The sequence below is a fragment of the Gracilinanus agilis genome, chromosome 1 (genome assembly GCF_016433145.1).
Source record: "Gracilinanus agilis isolate LMUSP501 chromosome 1, AgileGrace, whole genome shotgun sequence".
NCBI classification, from domain to species: Eukaryota; Metazoa; Chordata; class Mammalia; order Didelphimorphia; family Didelphidae; genus Gracilinanus; species Gracilinanus agilis.
The window spans coordinates 407,516,092-407,533,695 of NC_058130.1; positions in this window are offsets into that span (position 1 = coordinate 407,516,092).

Sequence of the window (17,604 nt, forward strand, 5' to 3'; positions counted from 1 at the left end):
GGTTGCGCAATTGAAGAATATAAACAAGTCCAGGGAAACTTTGTTTGTCTGGCAGAAACCCTGAATGTCCTACACTGAGGCCTCATCATGGTGTGGAGGCGACCTGGGGTGCTCAAAGGCTATGTCAACAGAGTACAAGCTCTGGCAGGCTCTACCATGTTGGAAAAACTTGGCCCTGGGATCAGATTGAGCCTTTGCTATTTAATGATCAGTCTAACTAATGAGAAGCTAGCTAATGATAGCCAGTAGTCTGGACACCTAGTGATGAAACTTTTTTGGTCGTAACAACCAATGAAACAAGGAAAAAAAAATTAAATGGCTCTCCATCCCATGTGGCCCCCTTCTGTTTCTGCAGTGATGATGGCAGATTGGCAGGAAAGGGGCCAGAACATGCTTAGAACTGCAGTTTTTAGACCGTTAACACACTTTAATTTGGCTGCTGGTACTCTAAATGTGAAATGCCCAATTATGAGAGTGAAGGATGTTGGGTGGATAGCCAGAGTGCTCCACTGGTCCCCTCACGATATTGAGGGAAAGCAGTGAATACTTTCAGCACACTGAAATTTTGAGGGGCCATTAACTAGAGTCAAATAGGATGAACAGTTCTGATGGACTTGTGATCTGTAAGACTGGAGGGAATTCCCAAATTGATAAGTTCACAAATATGTTTGAGTATTTGAGTTGTGTATTTCAGAAAGAGGCTCCACATAGCTCAGTTTTCCTAATCCTTATCAGCATAATAGAAAGTATACAGCACCTTCAGGGACATAGGCAGAAAAGAACAATGTTGATGGCTTAAAAAAATAAACCTCACAAGTAGGTAGGAGGGATAATGTGGCTGGACAGCAATTTATCTGAAAAAGATCTAGAATTTTTAGTTGACTCTAAGCTTAATATAAATCACCAATGATAGTGCTTCCAAAAATAAAACCAAACCAAACCTCATGCTTCTGAAATGTCTTTGTCAGTCCAGTATCATACATTTCGGAAGTAGGGAGGTGATATCCACTCTGTATTTTGTCCTGGTCACATCCCAATGGAGTATTTGGTTCAGTTTTGAACATATTTTAAGAAGGATATATAAAATACTGGAGAATGTTAAAAGGAGACAGCTAGAATCCTGAAGAGACTCAAACTCATACAAAATGATGACTGTTCTCAGGTATGTGAAGAGTTGTCACATGGAGTGGGGGTTTCATTTGTGGTTGGCTCCATAGGGAGGAATCAGAAGAAATGGAGAAAAGTTGCAAAGAAATGAATTTAGGCTTTATGTCCAGGGGAAAAAAACAAACAGAAAAACAACTTCTCAACAATTAGAACTATCTAAAATTGGAATGAGTAGCCTCAGGAAGCAGTGGGTTTTCCCTTAGTAGACTCCAGGGAATCATTTGTTGGGAATATTGGTAAAGATGTCAAACTTTTGGCTGTGGTGCAAGACTCCCAAGTGCCACCCCACAAAAAATACAATGCAATATAGATAATGTTAATTTGTGGTTTTCAAAGTCAATCTTCTCTTACAGGGATCTATTTCTATTTGAGTTTGGTACCACTGTGTTAGAGGAATTTCTCACTCAGGTAAAGGCTGAACTAAATAGCCTCTTAGGTCCTTTCTAACTTTAAAATACTGTGCTTCTTGACCCCTAGTGAGTCTTACTCTGGATCCTTGAGAGATTTATTCCCCTGTGATATTCAGGCCTATAGAAGTCTTATGACCAGCTGAAGTGAATGGAGGCTAATTGAGCCAAAACCCTAGCTGAAAAAATTAAGGAATCTAGGTAATGGGACAGGGGAATGGTGTGCCTTGGAAGAAACTAGCATTTACTTGGTGAAAAGAGAAGATTTGATAAGAGTCAATAAAGTGAGTGTTGGGGAGTATGGGAAAACCTCTGGGGTATGTGGTCCTGAATCTTCTCCCCTTTTGTCATCATTATGATGAGTATAGTTGTTGACAGGTGTTTTAGTCAGTCCAGAGACATAGTTTGAGTGACTCTAAGGCTTGTGTAGATTCACCCCAGAAACAGGAAAGTCATTGATAATTAAAATGAAGTTCTAGCTTGGTCTAATATTGCTATCTAATCAGCTGAGCTTACTCCCAGTAGCCTGCCTAGCAGCAGGCATGCAAAATAATCATCAAAGTTGTTCCCTTTGAGTATTAAAAACATATTGCACAATTCTTATGGCACAGTAGTATTCCATTACAATCATATGCTACAATTGGTTGGTCATTCTCCAATTGATGGACATCCCATCAGTTTTCAGGTCTTTGCCACCACAAAGAGGGCTGCTAAAACATTTAAGAACATACGGCTTTTTATCATTTTTCCCTGATCACTTTAGGTAACAAACCTAGTTGTAATGCTGAGTCAAAAGATATACACAGTTTTACAAATCCTTGGGGATAATTCCAGACTGAAGTCCAAAATGGTTGGATCAATTCACAGTTCTACCAAAAATGTATTGGTGCCCCCCATTTTTCCACAGCCCTTCCAATATTTTTTATTTTGCCCTTTTATCATGTTAGCCAATATGACAGGTATGAGATGATATCTCAGAGTTCTTTTGACTTGTTTTTCTCTAATAATTTGGGGAGATATTTAACTTTGATGCCTTTTGTGAATAGAGAGAAAGGGACTTAAATGAGAGGCATTATAAAGGTATAAATGACAAGATTTGGCAACAGATTGGATATGTGGGTGAGTAAGAAGTTGAAGATGACCTGCATGACAAAGAAAATGGTGCTGTCCTTTACAGTGATTAAAACAAACAAACAAACAAACAACAACAACAAAAAACAACTTCAGGAGGTGAAAGGATTTGGGGGAAAAGGTGAGTTGTCTGTTGGATACCTTGGATCTTGATAGGCCTTTATGCCATTGAGTTTAAGATATTCAAATGGCATTCAGTGATAGTAGCTCAGGATAAAGACTAGGCCATGTTATTCCCCATCCCAACCCAACCCCTGCCATGACATTCTTTTTCTTTCTATTTATCTTTAATGTCTTCCTTAATTTTAACTCCGCAATGAAGTATCTTCCCTGATCACTTTTACCTTTTATTACTTTTTTTTCACCTTTTCTCTGGCACTAATTCCCTGTAGCCTATTTAACCCTTGGTAATATATTGTTTTATTTTATTCCCTTGCTCAATAAATATATGACTTATCTTTCCAAATAAATTTTCAGTTCCTAAAAAGAAAAGGAAGAGGTCATTTCTCTCTCTCTCTGTCTCTGTGTCTCTCTCACAAACACAACTCTCTCTCTCTCTCTCTCTCTCTCTCTTTCTCTCTCTCCCCATAACCCTTCACGCCATATTGGGCACAAACAGATGTTCAATAAATATATATTGTAGATTACAATAAAGTTAGTGTTAATGTCCCAGGACAAATAGGTTTAATATTAGAAAGTTCAAGGAGGAGTTAAGTTTTCTGGAGAGTTTGGGAAGAGGTAAAGAATATAGGCTGGTAGAGATAAGGGAAAACATGTCTTAGTGGCAGGAAGTTGCACATCTTATATAGGGAACAGGAAGGCTAGTTTAGATGAAGTAGTAAGTTAATTCTAGGGTGTTTTGTATTAAGCCCAGAGAGAAGAGTCTCTACACCCTGGAACTACCTATTTTTGAGGCTAAAGGTGTTTGATTTTTTAATTTAATTTTATTTTGTACAAGGTAGAGGGAGCATTAGTCTGGTTCAGAGAAGCATTTATCTGAGAATGCATTTTTTTTCTGTCCTTAGCCTGACCCTCCTCATCCCCAGTTCTTTCCTATTCTGCCACGCACAACACACTTACTACACAAACAGAAACTGGGGGGAGGCAAGTTGGTCCCTTCACATGTCCTGGGCCACTCCTTGGGAAGAAAATAAGAGCTGAGGCAATAACAGGCTTTGAGTTCTGCCTCCCGTGAAACACGTAGGAGGGTCTGTACACAAACATCAGCTCATACAAATAAACCAAACCTGGCCAAAAATAACAGAAAAGGCAACAGATGCTTCCAATTAAAATGTCAATGTCTCCCAAGAAGCTGAGGCTCTCACGTGGTCTGGAGGCACAGGGGGCCGGAGATGGAACCCGAGGGGGCCTGCATATGGAAATATGCTTGTGTGATGCCACATCCCAGATGCCATGAAAGACATTAGCCTGACCTTGCGATTCACAAGTGGCCTGTTTCGAGGGGATAGCATGGAGAAGAGGCGAGCTGAAATATTATTGGAAAGGGGGAATGGTGCCAGCAGGCTGCCCCCTCGAGGAATGTGAGCTCTGGGCCATCCTAGACCATACCTTTCCCCATCCCCACCCTTTCTTCCCTTGTTAAAATATGGCTAACAGGGTGGAGAAAGTAACTGCAAGGTCAGGCTTTCAGGGGAAAAACGACCACAGAAAAATAGCTTCAGGAGTTTGTGTAGAAGTGGAGACTGGAGGCAGTTTCACCTGCTTTGTCTTATGGCTGGTACTGCTATCGATGGTGAACAACTGATTATAGAATTGTCACTGGAAGAGACTTTAGAGACCATCGAGTCCTTCTATCCCTTTCATACTACGAATGGGGAAAACTGTGTTTGAGACATGTTAAGTGACTTACCTTAAGACATTCAGCTAGTGGGTGCCTGAGGATAAGAGTTGAACTCAGGTCTTCCTGAACCCTAGATCAGCTCTTTATCCATCCCACCACTAATTTTATCAACCTCAAGTCTTTTCTTAGCACAAGCTGATATTAGACATTTCCTTCTTTCTTAAAAGACACATCTTTGCATCCCTGATTGAGTCATTTAAGCACTGTCTGAATGCCAAGTCCCGAAAGCTGCATAGGATTCCCTCTTACCTCCCTTCCCCCCATACAAATGGTGGGCCATGGGTAATTGCTCCAATTTGCTATACAACAGAGATTGCTCTGGTTCCAACAGACAATTATCTCCTTTCCCTGGGCATATGGGCTTGCCCTGGGGCCCCAGATGATTGCAAAAAAATGAAAATCTCATATCAAATATAGTGTTTTAAAGTCTACAAGATTTTTTTTCTCCTCCATAGCCCTGTAAGGAAAGGTACTATTACCACTCTTATTTTCTAGATGAGGGACAGACAGAGGAGTAAAATAACTTGACCAACATCAAACAGCAAGTTTCAGAGGCAGGATTTGAACTGACTTCTTCTAAATTACAAATCAGCAATTAATGTTAACTATGCTAAGTTGTCTCTCAAATGGGAATTGGGTGGGAGGACTGGGCATGTTTTTAGAATTTTTAATTCCTAGAACAGAAATTTAGAGATGGAAAGGATTTTAGAGGCCTGAGCCCAGCCTCCTCATTCAAAAATATTAATTTTCAATTAATCTGAATTTCTTTTTTTCTTTGCCACTCCCTTGAAAAAGGGCCAAAAAACCCCCTTTGTCACAAATATGCATAGTTAAATAAAACAGATTCACACACTTCCCATATCCAAAAATGAATCTTATTCTGAACCTTGAACCCATTATTTCTTTATCAGGAAGTGAGTGGCATAGTTCATCAATGGTCCCTTGGAATCAGAGTTGATTTTATTGATTGGAGTTCTTAATTTCCTCATTTTCCAAATTAGGAAACAAAGACCCAGAGTCATGTAGCTAGTAAGTGTCAGAAGTAGGATTTAAATTTGTCTTCCATAGTCTAGGTTCAGCGCTCCAACCACTATTCCATACTGCCTCTCATATCCCATTCCTTTTCTCTTCTCTCTCCTTCCCATAACTCAAAGACCTTTTAATGTCTCCCCTCCTCTACACTTTAGGTTGGACCTGATTGCTAGCCAGGCTTAGGGAGACCAGGCTTATTCCTTTACTTGTCTCTCTAAACTAAAGCCTTGGAAACCAAGTTAATTTTCTAGCTATTCACAGGGTTTATTCCCCTTTCCACCCCAGGTATAGGTTCAGCCAATAGAGCTCCATGGAACAAAGGTGTATTTCCTCTTCCCAAATATGGGAAACTACATTTTTCCAGGTAATCCCAGCTGTCTATGAATTCTCTTCAGAGCAGCCATGGAATGGCAGTTGTGATACGGGAACCTGTCCTCCAGGAAAACAGCTCAGTTTTATATGACAAAAAGCATTATGCCTGGCATAATCTAATATTTTATAATTTGTGAATATTATTCACATTCCCTCAGTATTTTCATAAGCAGAGAGAGGAGAGCAGCGGGATAGTGAGTTAATAAGGGAGGCATAGTTGGATTACCTAGCACCTCTGTGGGTTTGGTTGAGGTTGTATAACATAAATCTGAAGTGGACTGAGTTAGACTGTTTATGTGATTTTCTTCATTTTCTGCTGCACATGTGAAAGAGTGAAGGCAGAGAATTGTGGGAGTGATTCAAGGCTGGGTTTAATTGGCAATGGAATAAAGGCACTAAGGGTTCAAGAGAGGAAGACAATATATAGTTGAATTGGTTCACCAAGGGGTTAAGATGGGTAAAAGAGGTGAGAGGAGTTGGTGAGAGACAGCCTTCAAAATAATTGTGGGATTGAGGGATAGGAGATCATGGTGTGGATGAAGAAACCCAATGGTTTCCTAAGGAAACAAAGAGGGAGAGATGAAACTCCATTAAATTATGGTTGGGTAGGGGGACTTCAGAATTCTTGGACATAAAGGTATATACTTGTGGCAAGATCAAGGATATGACCATCTTTGTGTGTGGCTGATGCAGTATTGAGAGTGGGTTGTGGGAAATGAGTAAGTTGAGGAAGCAACTGGTTAGGGTGCCTGAGGGAGAGTCAATATGTATGTTGAAGTCCTGTAGTATTGAGAGCAGGAGTGGAGGAGGAGAGAAAAATTGTAAATGAGTTTTCAAAATCATGGAGGGAGGAAGGGGAGTGACTGGGGGAGTCTGTAAACAACAGCTACCAGGATTTTGATTGAGAGGTAGATATGAATAGCAACACTCTCAGACTAAAAATTTCAGAGATAATGCTGACCTGTATCAGTAGAGGGAGTTTACTCACCAGGAGTTCATTAAATCAATGAAATCTTAGGTCTAAGGGTAGATTGCCAATGCTCCTCCCCACATCCCCAATCCAATTTCTCTCAAATCCTCCTATTTTTCCATATCTTCACTGGGCTAAATCAGTCAGCAGAGGAGGTGAGAGAGTCAACAAAATAGTTGAAAGCAAACCCCTAATTGGCCTTGACTCTAATGGGAATGCCAACAATTGGGTAATATCCAAGTGGCACATGGCCAATGAAACTTGAGAGAATGCAACAGAGACTAAATACCAAAGAATCATCTGTTTTAAAATCTCTCCATCCCAATGAATCAAAGGGGAATTATACATTTAAGAGGTGTCTTATTTCCAGAAATGAATCTTTTCACTTCCTCAACTCCCATTTTTTCAAAATACAGATTTGGGGGTTAATGGTCCAACAGCCTGTCAAAAGCAAGGCAGAAGAAAATCACCCAAATCCCAAATTAAGATCTGGGGCACATTTCTATGATAAAGCATGATCGTTTATTAGTTCCAATAAGATCTCAGGCATTGATTAGAATTATCAGCACAAGACAGCTTATCAGAGGGCTGGGTTCCTGCCCTGAAGTGTAAGTTGTGGAACTAACACATGGTATTGTAAATTCAAACACCTATTCACTCCTTCATGGCAACTAGTGAGCTGAATGAAGGCAGACCTGGCTCACTTAAAACAAATAAATGATTATCCTTGACAACACAAGTGTAAACAGGACATTAATTAATGGTCATAAGACATAAGAAGCCTGCTTGCCGGGAACAATTAAATAGAAAAGCCTGCATTATAGCTACAATGTGCCGGGGTCCTTTCCCTCACCATATGGCTGCAGTTTGGGTAATGGCTCATTGGCAATTCATTACCATATCACTTGGAACTCAGGAGCCAATGAACCTTTTATGATTAGCCAATTCATAATGGGAACTGATGCAAACCCTGAAGGTTTGCCTCCCATCCCGCTATTTTAAGGACACATTACAGGGAAAGTTTAGTCCCCTCTTTCCCAGATGCCTCAAGGTTCTGTTTTCTGGGAAGTTTTCTGGAATTGAGATAGGATCTTTCAAAAGAAAATAAACAAGTAAAAATCTCCCAAACCACAAGCTGTAGCCACAGCTGGAATCATGGGTACATTCCAGGAGATGTGGACTTTCACAGGGATGAAAACAAAGATAGCATATCTCTGCTCCAGCTACAGATGCACCAGTTTGCCTCCTCTCCTTTAAAAATAAAGAATCAGAGAAAGAGGAAGCTACAGTTTTAATGTATTCAGACAAGTGGAAAAAAAAAAAAACAATAGATCAGGAATCCAAAGACCTGGGTTCCAATTCTATCTTTAACTTTGCTGTATGTGTTGAAGGAAATAGTGTCCTTGTGGTAATCCTCTAGCTTCTCATCTGTAATATGGGCATAATCATACCCAGCCTTCTTACTGTGAATATGAAAAAGCCCTTGTGAAGGGTTTTGGAAGGATGATTAAAGAGAAGCAAGCTACAGAATGGAGCTATGGAGCAGGGAACATGGCTTAATTATTATTCATCTACGGGAGATAAAAAGAGGAGGAGCTGGTTGAGCTGCTTGCTTGACTCAATAGTTTTGAATGACAACTAGTTCTTTTAAAAATTCTTACCTTGCATCTTAGAATTGACACTAAGAATCAACTCCAAGACTTAAGAGCTATAAGAGTTAGGCCATGTGGGTTAAGTGACTTGCCCATAGTCATGTAGCTAAGAAGTATCTGAGACCAGATTTGAATCTAGGACCCCCTGTTTTTACATCTGACTCTCAATCCATGGAGTCACCTAGTACCCCCTGAATAACAAATAGTTATAAAGGAAGAAAACAAGATACTTCACAAATGGGACGTAGGAGAAGGATTAGAATAAAGGGATCAGGACAGAACTCTGAGAGACACTCAGATGAATAGGAATTACCTAGATGAAGACATGAAAAAGGACACTTAAGGAACAATCAGAAAGATAGGAGAAATACCAGGATAAAGCAGAATAACAAAAATCTAGAGAAGCACGTATAAAGGAGAAAAGGTGATCAACAGTGTCAAATAGTACAGAGAGGTCATGAAGAATGAGAATTGAGAAAAGGCCATTGGATTTCTCAATTAAGATTTCATTGATAATTAAAAAAAATGAAACCTTTATCTAGCTATACCACTGCTGGGTTTATACCCTAAAGAGATCATAAGGAAAAAGACTTGTACAAAAATATTTATAGCCTCTCTCTTTGTAATGGCAAAAAACTGGAAAATGAGAATATGTTCTTCAATTGAGGAATGGCTGAACAAATTGTGGTATCTGCTGGTGATGGAATACTTTTGTGCTCAAAGTAATAATGAACTGGAGGAATTCCATGAGAACTGGAACAACCTCCAGGAATTGATGCAGAGTGAAAGGAACAGAACCAAGGAGAACATTGTACACAGAGACTGATACACTGTGGTAAAACTGAATATAATGGACTTCTCTACTAGCAGCAATGCAATGATCCAGGACAATTCTGAGGGACTTGTGAGAAAGAGCACTATTCACATTCAGAGGAAGAACTGTGGGAGTAGAAACACAGAAGAAAAACAAATGCTTGAACACATGAGTTGATATGATTGGGGATGTAGACTCTAAATGACCCCCCCCCCACCCAGTGCAACTATCAATAATATGGAACTAGGTCTTCATCAATGACACATGTAAAACCCAGTGGAAATAGCTATGGGGGGAGGGGGGCTGAGAAGAGAGAAAGAATATGAATCATGTAACCATGGAAAATTTTTCTAAAAAAATTAAAAAAAAATAAAACCCTTATCTTCCATCTTAGAATCAATACTGTGCATTGGCTCCAAAGCAGAAAAAAGGTAAGGGTTAGGCAAGGAGGCTTAAGTAACTTGCCCAGAGGCCCACAGCTAGGAAATGTCTGAAGCCAGATTTTAACCCAGGACCTCCTAGCTCTAGGCCTGACTCTCAATCCATTGAGCCATCTAGTTGCCCCTTCACTGGCATGGTAATTTTGGAGACAGTAGTTTTAGTTAAATGATGAAGTCAAAGTCAAACTGCAAAGAATTAGGAAAGGAGTGAGAGGAAAGGAAGTGGGGACATTGATGGTAGATGGCCTTCTCAAGCTGTTTAGCCAAAGAAGGGTAAACGATATGTAGGACTATAGCTAGTGGGGAAAGATGATGAAGTGAGAGTCTTTCGAGGATGAAGGAGATATAATCATGTCTGTAGGCAGGAGGGAAACAGGCAGTAAGTAGGAAAAAAATAAAGATAAGAGAGTGGAGAAGCTAGAAGGAATAACCTGCTAGAGAAGACTGGTGGGAATGAAATCATTTGTGCATGCAGAGGGATTGGCCTTGGCAAGGAGAAGGTTCACCTCTTCCTGTGAGATGGGATGAAGGAGTAGGCAGACATCTCTGTCATCTTGAGGCAGGGGTTCATAAAATCATAAGTATAGTGCTAGTAGGGACCTTAAAGATCATCTGGTCCAACCTCTTCATTTTATACATAAGAAACTAAGGTCAAAAACTCTCAAGTGATTTGCCCAGGGAGTAAGAATCAGAGGCAGGATATAAACCCAGGTCCTCTGATTCTTTACATTGAACTACATTTCTTAAAAAATGCTTGTTGAAAGAATGCTTGTCTAAATGACTAAAGAAATAGGCAGATATTTCAATCAAGGGTGTAAAATGCTCCATGGGAAATAAAAGGAGGAAAGAATAAGAAAGAAGGAAATATTGAAGCTTGGAGTTGAAGATAATATAACACCTGCAAATAAACTGACCCATGGGATGAGATTTAGTACTAATACAAAGACTATTCAGTGACAGTGTGGAAAAACAAATAGCAAATCTGAGCTAAAAATAATTAATTTCTTTTTAGATATGTATTATGAGCTCCATCAGTCCTCACTCTGTTCCTGCTGGGATAGAGATAATCATTCATTCTCAAAGCTTTTAACAGCACAGTGCAGGCCATAAGAGATCCTACCAACCAACCTAGGATAGCTTTGGGTATGAGTCTTGTGATGGGCTGTGGCTCTGCTGTTCATAGGCTGGCCAAGCTAAGTTCAGAAAAGATCATCTCTAGGTAAACCTCAAGTGGAAGAAGATTTGGAGTCCAGTAGCTCTGGGCATCCTTTATTAAGACCATTGGGGTGGGGGTGTCAGTTTATAAATTCAGTTTATAAAGTCGGTTCATTCATGGGGGGATCCATAGTTTCCAATTTTCCAAGCTTTGTGATCCCCATTCCCCACTCATTCAGGGCTGCTTAATTAACATAGATACTTCACTTTTTAGTGATTTTAGCTTATTTCCTCAACAGAGTCCTTTGTGCCTCTGGGAGGCAGCTGGAAGGGAGGAGAAAGTGCTTTTAAAAGAAAAAAAAAGAGAAATCTAAGCCCATAGTCTCCCATTATCAACAAAATAAGAGCTCCCTCCCACACCATTCCCCCATTCAACCTTTACATTGCCCATTTTGTAGCTTAATTTCCATTCTCCTTCAAGGGGTCTTTCTGTGTTTGATTTAAAGAATATGGAATAGAACTTGGAGACTAAGACTTCCATTTTACAGATGAGAAAACTGAGGCCCAGAAAACAGAATTGATCTTACGGGATCATATATAGAGCTATTGCCAGACTGCAGATTCCTGCTCTATTGTTCCTTTTAGCCTTCAGGATCCCATGAAATATACATATATTTCAAGAATATCCAATGAGATGAAATATTTTGAATGCCTCTCCTGGTTATAGAAAAACTTATCAAAGGGAAAAAATGACAATTTAAATCTCCTTGGAGAGCTTTTTAAGACTTAAGTCAACCCAACTACCCCTTGAAAAGCATGAGCAAACCAAATGATCGTGAGTTAGTGTTTAATTTTGATAGTATTTGGTTTAATTCAAATTTATTATAATTTCACTTCCATGTATGATATATAGTTCAATAAGATCTCTCATAGACTCAGTATACACTATATGTTTATGGTCAGTTCAGAGGGGTCTTATTGTATGGGGGGCAATATGGTCTTGTGGAATGAGTCTGATCCCTAGGAATCAGGACACCTGGATTCTTCTTCCAGCTTTTCCACCAACCAGATCTATGACCAAGTGTTTTAATTCTCCTATACTTCACCTTTTAAACTATAGAATAAGAGAGTTTAGCTAGATCAGGGATTCTTTACCTGGGGTCCATGAACTTATTTTTTAAAAAAAATTCTGCTAACCATAGCTAATATAATTAATTTCCTTTGTAATACAATGTATTTTATTTTACACTTAAAAACTTTAAGAAAAAAAATCCATAGAATTCACTAGACTGTAAAATGAGGTCCATGACACAAAAAAGATTAAGAATCCCTGAGCTAGGTGATGGTTGAGGTCACTTTAATGATCTAGGACCATGACTCTCTGGGTCATGTCTTCCATGAAGATATAATAACAGGGTTGGAGTAGATGCTTTCTGAGGTTTCTTCTAACTTTTAACATCTAAGAATTGAAGCTTAATTCTAGGTTTCTACTTCTTGGTGGTCACATTTATGATTTACTTGGCACTGAGTTCTTTCTCAGGAGCTAAGACCCATTGATATCCTGGTATGTGTATTAAAAGGAAGGAGAGGATTCATGTAAAGGATTCCTTTAGCTACCTGGACTAAGCCTTTTCCATACCTTTTTTTCAGAGATACTTTATTTGTGGTTGGAAATAGAGATGGGATAAAGACCACTTAAAGGTTTTCTCTTATCACTTAGATCCTATGATTTCTGCTTTTGGGTGGTCACACTGTATTAGTGAATAGTTTGAAAATATCAAGAGTAAGGAACTTCACACTCCAGAAGTAAAAAGATGCATTACCTAGAGGGAAAACAGATTTCTACAACATTAGGCAAACTTATTCCTCTTATTTCCTTTACGAGGCACTCATAGAAATGTGGGTTCAGCAACTATCATGTGCTGGGTACTCTGGGAATAGGGGAAGTAAGTAAAGAACAAAACAAAACAAACAAACAAAAAAAGACAAACATAGCAAATATATAATGGAACCTTAACTGAATATCACCCACTGCTAAACTGATTACTAACTTTTCTTCTCAATTCCCTTCCACATGCTCTGCATCTCCATTCAGCAGATGACCTTGCCTTCTACTGTATTAAGAAAGCATCCCCTTTGCTCAATAAATCATCTTCTCTTTTATACATTGTCAGTCATTCCCTATCTCCTCTTTGCTCTAAATATGTTCAAATGTCCTAAACAAAAACAAAATTCCAAAACTTTTGAAGATCCTTAATATCCATTTACCTTATTCTCCTATATGCTCATTCATACCCCATTTTCTAGAATTTATCTCCACTTTTCTCTACTTTCTCACCACTCATTCCTTACTCCCTTGCAATCTGACTCCTGATCTCACCATTCTATAACAACAATCCAAATTCAGTTGCCAGTTCTCAATCCACATACTCTCTGAAATCCCCATACTTTTTTAATCTGTTGGCCATTCCCTCCTTGATATTGTTTTTCCTACTCTGGTTTCTGCCACACTAAACTCTTTTGACTTTCCTATCTAACTATTGCTATTCTTTCCCCAGTATTCTCTTCTTGCTGCTTAACTGTTGTGTTTCTTCAAACTCTGTTTTTGGCCTCTTTCTCTTCTCTCTGTGTACTTAGATTCTCTGGGAACTCTTCACTGCACATGGTTTCAATTATAATCTCTATCAAAGTATTTCCTAAATCTGTATCTCCATCCCTAATGTCTCCCTAGAGCTCCACCCCCATTATTTCTAATTTCCTGCTACAGTCTACCTGAATGTCCTGTTGGAACCTCAAACTCAAGATATTCAAAACTGAATTATCCACCCAGTATCCAAATCCACCCCTTTCCCTATCTTTTCTATTTCTGTTGATGATACAATTGTTTTCCTTCTCAACTAGTCTTATAAACTTCTTTTTGAATGTCTTATCACACATTTCAGCAGATAGCTCAAGATTTCTGGAAAGAACAGCGTCCATCAGAACACTAACTTCACATAAAGGAGCAACCTTTGTGAAGAAGGGATCTGCCACCACCAACATCAAGTGCTGACCAGCATACTAGTAACAAATAAGTAAGTCCAAGAGCCTGGGGGTCAGGGAGAGCAATGGAAAACCCAGACAAAGGCTCTATTTTTACAGCCATCAACCAGGGAGATGTGAACCCCTTGGGGATGTGCCCTGGTAACTTCCTTAGCAGGTTCTTTAAGCTCTACCCTCTTAGTAGCCACCACTACTAATGAACCAAGAAAATAAATTCTTGAAGCCCAAATCCTCAGTACCATCAAATGTTTCAACATCAGAAACTTATATTGTGTTATTCATGAGAATTTCACTAAAGGATATGCATTATATAATCTATCTTATTGTTGCATCTTAAAGTGACTTTTTATTTGATTTGTAGTTGAAATGTTCTATATGTGTTGTCTCTTCCTACTAGAAGGTGAGTTCCTTGAGAGTATTTACTTTTCTATCCATATTCCCAAGGCTTAGCAGAGGGCTTGACATGTACATGATAAATGTTTTATAATTTCATTCATTCCTCCAATTAATCATTCATTCATTTACAGATCCACCATTCACTCAAGTGCCAAGTCTTGCCAACTCTACTATGACAGTTCTTGCCTCTGTTCCCTTTCTGTAACCATCATAGTACTGTTCCTAATTATTTCTTTCTTGACCCATTAAATAGACCCTATTCTTGCCCCTCATCTCTTTCCTGATACATCCTTCTAACTGCTATCCTACTAATCTTCATTATTAGTTTTTATTGCCTAATGAATAAAGTCTAAACTCCTATTCTAGGCAAAGCCTTCTAAAACTTAGCTCCAACATGCCTTTCTAGACTTACAGTCATTCTGCTCACCTATTTCTTGATTGCAACTAAACGAGGATTCTAGTTTTTCTCTATTCTTGGTCTCATCCCTTTCTTCTTTCCACCTTTGCTCATGCCTAGAGTAAATTACATCCTGCTTCATCTCCACTGATCTCTTTTCTTTATTACCCAACTCATTTTAACGTTTTATGATCTTCAGTAATTCACTCAAGTAGAAGCATCTTTTCTTATTCAAATTTCTGGCATTTCAGTTGAATATTATAAGGATGATTTTAGAAAATAAGTATTGTTATATTCATTTAGAGATAAGAAGTAGAGAAGCTGGCTTGAGGAAGAATTGGAGTTTGAAGTAGAGCTGAGAGAGAGGGTTAATTTCAACTGGTGGCAGTTATAACCATTATTCTATGACAGTTACACTCTCTGGGTGTGGCATTCCAGGAGTGGCTTCTGGCAGTCGACAGAGCCATATGCAGCTGCTTTCTCTCTTAGGGCTGGAGAAGGTGACATCTTTGCCTCTCTCTATCTGGGTCTGAGGGAAAGACTTGAAGGAGTTTATTTAGTGTTTTCTTTTCTAACTTGGGAAGCACTATTCATTTATCTGTTACTGTCTATAGATTGGTTAAACTGTGAAAAGACCAAACAAAAACTGGTCTTTGGTTTGGACTCTGAGTCTGTTAAGGCTCAGAGTCCTAACTTGATTCTTATGGAGACTCAAACAGTTAGCCTTGGTTATCTTTGTAATTTAAAGGCAAAGTTAAGAGTTAGAGTGGTTAGGTTTATTTAGAATAGTATAAATTTGGTTAGTTAGATCAGGGAGGATTAGCATAGCCTGTGAACCACAGGAGAAGCAGTTCCTTGTGGGACCTGGGAGTTTATTTGGGTGGAGTTAGAATCCTTTAGAATTAGAAATCCCTTTTCCCTTATATATATTTAAATAAATAGTTTATTTTTCATAAACAAGAGTCTTTTTAGTATTCTTTGTGCCTGGCCCCAAAGGGATGTTCATTTTTGAGCTTCACTTCACTTACCACTGAAGATACTTTGATAATATCTCTCAAAAGTATCTAGAAATAATTTTGAACCTTCATTTTCCAGTTCTTTTTCCTTATTTTTGTGCCTTGCATTGCTCGCCTATTATTATTTTTACAATATCTAGTCTCTATTTACTCAATCTCCCTGGCATCATAGTTATTAAGTACACATTATGTACTTTCCTTCCAGTAGATCGTAAGCTCAGTGAGAGCAAGTTCTATATCACAGCATACTACAAAGGGAAAGAGCATGAAATTTGAATTCATAGATCCTAGCTCTGTCACTTCCTACCTGTGTGACTTTAGTCAAGTCACTTTACCTCTTGGGGCTTCAATTTTCTATAAAATGAAGGGACTAGATTAGATATAATGGGGAAACATTTATTAAGGATTTACTATGATCCAGGAACCATCTTAAGAACTGGGGATACAAATTTAAGCAAGGACTTATAGTCTTTACACTTAATTAAAGATGCCTTTACTCACAGAATCCAGTGAATGCCCATTCAATAAGAGAAGAGGTCTTGGGACTTTCTCCTTTTTGAGATCATGGGGGATTACAAAGGAATGGGTCTCAGTCCTAGGCCTTTGTGTTTGTTCTTTTCTCTCCTAGGCCAAGGCAAAAGAGTTGTCTCCTAGATTTTGTGAATTTAGAAAGATCTGAAGAGTTCCTCAGAACCCCAGCATTCCATAGTCTGGAGGGAGTTTTGGTGTCTGTATTATAAGGAAAGGGACAGGTAGAAGCTTTTGCAAAGGTCTGGTGCAAACACTTTGCAGAAGAGGGCTGGCATATGCACAGGACTAAAAGAAGAGTTTCAGAATGTGGAGAAGGGATAAGAGGCAGAACCTGAAGGAGGAAAGGTTGCATTGATTACTGGACAACAAGGAGAGCAGAGACTGACTTCCTGTGGCCATCTTATATAAGCCAGAAAGAGATAACTGACTTTCTTGATTAAACCCTGGAGGTCCCCATCATCAAGATACTTCTGTGATTCTGTGAGCTGTGGCATTTCTGCACCATCCTGAAATCTGTGAGTGTGTGTGTGAGCTGCAAAGACCCAGTGACTCTACCATAAAGAAGAGTCCAAACACCTTGGCTCAGGCTTCTGGCCTTGAGGGTGAATTCCTCATTACATCTAGCCATTTTTACCTAATGTACTGTATGTTAGTCTCAATTTATTAGTGGACCAGCCAGTCAGAAATAGTTAGCTAGATTTCTTTAGGTAGAGAGAGAGAGGGAATAGAGAGAGTAGCCTCAACTTCCATGAAGAAAGTCTGTGAGAGCTCAGTGGGATTTTGGGTGGAGAAACTAGATTATTAGATTTAGGGATGCCTTTACCTTGGTCCAATACTCTATCCTTGTGAGTTGGAGTATTATAATAAATCTAATACTGTTTTATAACAACTTTGAAGCAATCAGATTGTATTATACCATCACCGACAGGTTAGGCCTACCTCTTGGGCCTACATCCTGACTCCAACCAAGTGTGAGTCATCACCGGTCTCATAGAAAGTTACCAAACAACTACTTCAGCTCCATTCACTAATTAGTTAAGCTATCACTTAATTATTTCACCTGGTATCCCAGGATGAATTTTGCAATTCTAGATGGTTGCCCAGAAGGGTTAAGAATGATCTTATGGATCTAGGCAAGCAGAAACTGAGATAAGGTCTGAATCATTGCACTTGGACATGAGTTTGGTTGCACCAATAATATGTAGGAACTGAGCTAAATTG